This window comes from Panthera leo, chromosome A1 (genome assembly GCF_018350215.1).
Source record: "Panthera leo isolate Ple1 chromosome A1, P.leo_Ple1_pat1.1, whole genome shotgun sequence".
NCBI lineage: Eukaryota > Metazoa > Chordata > Mammalia > Carnivora > Felidae > Panthera > Panthera leo.
The window spans coordinates 105159309-105164185 of NC_056679.1; the positions used below are offsets into that span (position 1 = coordinate 105159309).

The 4877-nt window shown below is 38.4% G+C and overlaps 1 long non-coding RNA gene across 1 annotated transcript; it reads left to right on the top strand.

Annotated features, from left to right (window-relative positions):
- Positions 1-931: 931 nt before the first annotated feature.
- LOC122217391 lies at positions 932-4288 on the top strand. The gene is made up of 2 exons (XR_006201462.1): positions 932-1011; positions 4015-4288. It is a non-coding gene; the product is annotated as an uncharacterized LOC122217391 (long non-coding RNA).
- The last annotated feature ends 589 nt before the right edge of the window (positions 4289-4877 follow it).

The following is a 4877-nucleotide window of genomic DNA, read 5'->3' on the forward strand; positions in this document are numbered from 1 at the left end:
AAACACAATCCTACCTGAGTAAGAGTATATCACCCTTATATCCAATCCTTCAGACGCTACACTATTTTTCCATTAATGAGGGATAGGTACCTCTGGGAATGTGATGGTTGCCACTTTTATTTTGAGAGATCATAATCATTATGCATAATAGAAGCAAGGACTGTATCAAAGTCAATCCTGGCAGGAAATCTGGAAGGCTGGGAATGTCTTCCCCGGATGGAGCAGTCAGGGGGAGAAGAGAGTCCTTATAAAATAGGACAAGGTCTGTAGCTCAATTTTGCTTTAAGGAATCCCATGCTCTTTACATGGGTAGCTATGTTGAAGAACATAGAAAAATTGTTTTTTCTCTGGCAACTGAGGTGTTCTGTGTGACTGATTTTCAGTTCAATTCTGGGAGATTTCTGATTGTCATTCCTCACATAGGCCACTCCAAAATACATGCCTTTGTATTTATTAATCTTTATTAATCTTAATTAATCTTTATTAATAAAGATTAATCTTTATTAATCTTAAGATCTAGAATTCTAGGGGCACCTAGGTGGCTCAGTTGGTTACATGTCTGACTTTGGCTCAGGTCATGATCTCACAGTTCGTGGGTTCGAGCGTCGTATCGGGCTCTATGTTGACAGCTCAGATTCTGTGTCTCCCTCTCTCTCTGCCCCTCCCCCCACTCGTGCTCTATCTGTCTGTCTGTCTCTCTCTCTCTAAAATAACATTAAAAAAATTAAAAAAAGACTAGAATTCTAGTGATTTTGTCAAAGAAATATACACTTATTAGATTGTTTTAGCCTGCTTTGTTTTGTATAAATTAATGGCACTCAGTTCAACTATGGCCAGTTGTTTAGAATATGTAAGTGTTTGGGATGACATTAGCATTAGTGAATGTCTTTGAGAATTTCGCTGGTGAGGTACTGTTTTTTCTTTGTGCCTCAGGACACCAGGAGGACGTGTCATGGCCCCATCAGCCACGAGTACTACCTGGAAGTGGAACATGTCTCCACACCTATGACAGTGGGTATTCTCTCTTCTTAATTGTTTTGATCCATGCTTTCCCTCAGACAATTTGAACCATGCTGTCAAAATCCATCTATTCAATTCATTAAAGTCTTCTCTCTTTAATTTTTGTGTCAAGACTTGACAGATAAAATAATGATAACTAATGGTTATTACTGAAATGAAAATGACTTTGCTTTTGTTTACAAAAGTTACTAATGAAGTTCAAAGGCAATTTTTGTTTTGTGAAAGGAAAAATTGTTTTAAGTTTATTTTCACGTGACTAGGAGAGATCAGAAATAGTTCAGTTGCAGCCTATCTGAATTAATTGCTTATGTAGAGAACTTGCAAAGGAATTTCTGCATTTATGTTTTATGGCCCTAATCCTAACGTCAGATTTTTTTAAAAAATTGTATTTCATAGCTGATATCTTCTGTGGTTTATCCTCCAGAAAATCATATTTGTCATGGGCGATTCTGCAGAGTCTCTTTGGTTTGCCTAGAAAACATACCATCTAATCCTTTTATTTAGTTGAAAATAATGAGGACCAGCCCATTGTGAAACTGTCAGACTGTAACTGTTACAAAGCATATGAATTAAAATATATATTGGAAGTTGCTTTTAAAGACATAAGAGCTTTTAATGCCATCTGCTTTGCATTAACCCAGCAAAACTCCTGTCTGACGTACAACTCACTATTTTGAGTACCATTTGGTATTCCCAAAGTTTCTGAATATCGGCTTTGAATCTTATGATGTGAATGAAGTTAAAAATCACACAGCTGGTTATGTAACTTACAGTCATAAACTTCAGGTGTGAAAAATAAAGGCAACTTTATTTTTTAATTCTGAACTCAGAATAGAATGCTTCCGTTTCTTACTCAGCCAAATAGCAGGAACTTTTTTTATCCGGTTACTTTCAAGCAATCTGTGTTACTTGTAGATTTGATCTCAAGTGTCTCTGGTAAATAGATCTAGGGTTTCCACTTCCTCTTTATTCTCCCTCTTCTTCCGAGGTTGAATGATGTTCAGGGGTGGGATTGAGAGAGGCACGTGGTTTTACTCCCCATGTGCAAAGGGTACTTGAGGGTATCACACGGTTAGGTGTGTATCTGTATGTCTGTGTGTAAATACTTGGGGAACAAAGGACCCCTGCTTAATGCATGCCTCTGTGGATGGCACTACCACTTTGGATTGGGCTGGAAAGGATGATTGTATGAGGCATATTTTGGAATACAGATTGTGAGTCTAATTTAAAGATCCTAGAGTATGTAAGGAGATTTCAAATTCCTGGTTGTCCTTTTGTCGAGAAGTTCTAGGTTTGTCACGGAAGGAAAAACACTGCTGAGAGAGGCTGAACGGCTCCATTAATGTTAATGTAAGATGCTTTGAATAATCAGGCCATACCTATATATGTATATATAGATATAGATGCATGCATATATGAATATAAATTTACATATTAATGAATAACTATTTATATGTTAATATGCACAATATACATATGCACACAATGAATTTACATATTATATACATATGTGAATATATGACTTTACACACTAATATACACACTATATTTCTCTTATTTGAATTTAAAGCATTTTGACTCATATCTCTATATATGTTTGAAATTTTGTAAGATTATACAGGGGTGTATACATCACACACTCACACAAAGCAATTAATGCTCTCCATTCCAACCTTTTCCCCATTATTCAAGATACTTAGGTGAAATATGTTCTTAGAATACCATGAGCCTAGAAGAAAACTTTGGTGAGACTCCTGTGCATAATCTTGTCGCTTCCCCATGGCAGGGCTGTGAAATCCATAAAGGAGGTGTGAGAGTCTTCCCACTTCTCATTCGCACTTGTACGACTGCACCCACTCACCCCAGAAGTGTTTCTAACGGGAGCTGTGCACCTCCCCCCTCCCCGGCCCCTCTGCTGTCCCTTCAGCACTGCCTCTCCTCAGGCCTTCAGGGTCCTCTGAGAATCTAGGGCCTGGCTCAAGCATGAGAGTGCCTTGTACCTTCCTGTCTTGTGTGTGCAAAGTGGACACAAAGAGATGAAAGAGAATAAGACTCCAAATAACACAACCACGTGCAAATGTACCGCCAATTGGTTGCCGTGGAAACTTTCCTGAGAGCCGTGAGCCTTGCATTCTAAACTAAGCTCAGGATGTCTGGTGTCAGAAGGTGACACGCTTTTGTCCCACACCCCAACACCTCAGGCTTTGAAGTTTTCTTCACCTGATTTTACACAAGGGAGGAGAAAGGGAACACTGTCTACACTGTCCTGCTCTCATGCAACTTTTTAAAGAGCAAAATCATGGCGAGAGCTAGGCTCGCACAACCTTGAGGTGACAGGGAATTTCTGGCCATCCTATTGGAAACTAGACTCTTCAGAAATAACGTAATCTTTTTCAGAATGTCATTTTTGCCTTCTTGGCATGAATGTATAAATCATTAGGACTCTGTGGAAAGGGGCTTTTTTTTTTTATTTCCCAACCATCAGAACTCTAAAAGTTTATTTGTTATTGCTGAAAATGTGTGGATTTTGGAGGTTACCGGCATACTCAATCACTCCACTTTATTAGCACATTCAGGGTGATTGCAGAAACTAGTTGGCAGGGCTCTGGAAGAAATACTGATATAATATCTCTGAAGGAGGCTGGGTCCCTTTACTCCGGAAGAAGGAGGCTGGGTCCCTTTACTCCAGAAGAAGGAGGCTGGGTCCCTTTACTCCAGAAGAAGGAGGCTGGGTCCCTTTACTCCAGAAGAAGGAGGCTGGGTCCCTTTACTCCAGAAGAAGGAGGCTGGGTCCCTTTACTCCAGAAGTGAGCAAAATAGGATATCCCTATCCTATTGTTACTCATGTCTTGGAGGAGGCTGGGTGCCATGGTTAGTTGTCATTTCTGGTGTCTGTCCCCATCACGAGGACCACTACTCCCCACAGTGTAGAAAGGGATCTAGCAATGAATGCAGCCATGTTAAAGTTTGCCTTCTTTTCTTTTAAATATCCAGGAGCCTGCTTGTTGATCCCCACATGCATCCAACCAATAGTAACCAAGCATGAATGGATACAAGTATCTGAAGACTTAGACACAAAGCAATGTTTCACGATAGATTTCAACATTGCATGGCCATGCAGGAGGTTCAAAATTTCTTCTCTGCTCTGCAAATCATTTTGCCTCCTTACCTGGAGGAGAGAGCGAAAATGAGAGAGAGAGAGAGAGACGCCTATGTTCCCTACCTTCAGCTACAAAGTAATTACTAAAATAAATGACTTCTAAATGAATCTGTGAGAATAAATGAGACATTTTAAGCAATAAATAGTGAATTCTGGCAGGAAGAGTTTCTCTCATCAGAAAAGTCAGTGAATATAATTAAAAAATGTGAGGAACCAACCCCTTTAGATATGCTGAATATATATTTATGAAGTGTATTTATGGCCACAATGTCACCTTTTCTAAACACATTTCAAAATTCTTCCTGAAAGCTTGCCTAAATAAATATATATTTATGCATGGCAAAAAAAAAAAAAAAAAAAAAAGAAAGAGAATTCTTGTTATTACTTGTGTCTAGGAAAAAATAAACACATTTATAACTTAAAATCCATTTAAATATCTATTCTTGGGGCGCCTGGATGGCTCAGTTGGTTAGGTCTGACTCTTGACTTTGGCTCAGGCCATGATCTCACCATTCGTGAGATCTCTCAAAATAAGTAGATAAACATTTAAAAAATATATTTATTTTCACTGCTGATCATTTGTTTATTTAAAAATATTCTGCCTTCATTAAAATTTTTGAATACTCATAGGAATTTAATAGCAGTGACAAATTCAGTTAATTATCTCAAATATTTATACCTATAATAAAGGCATATG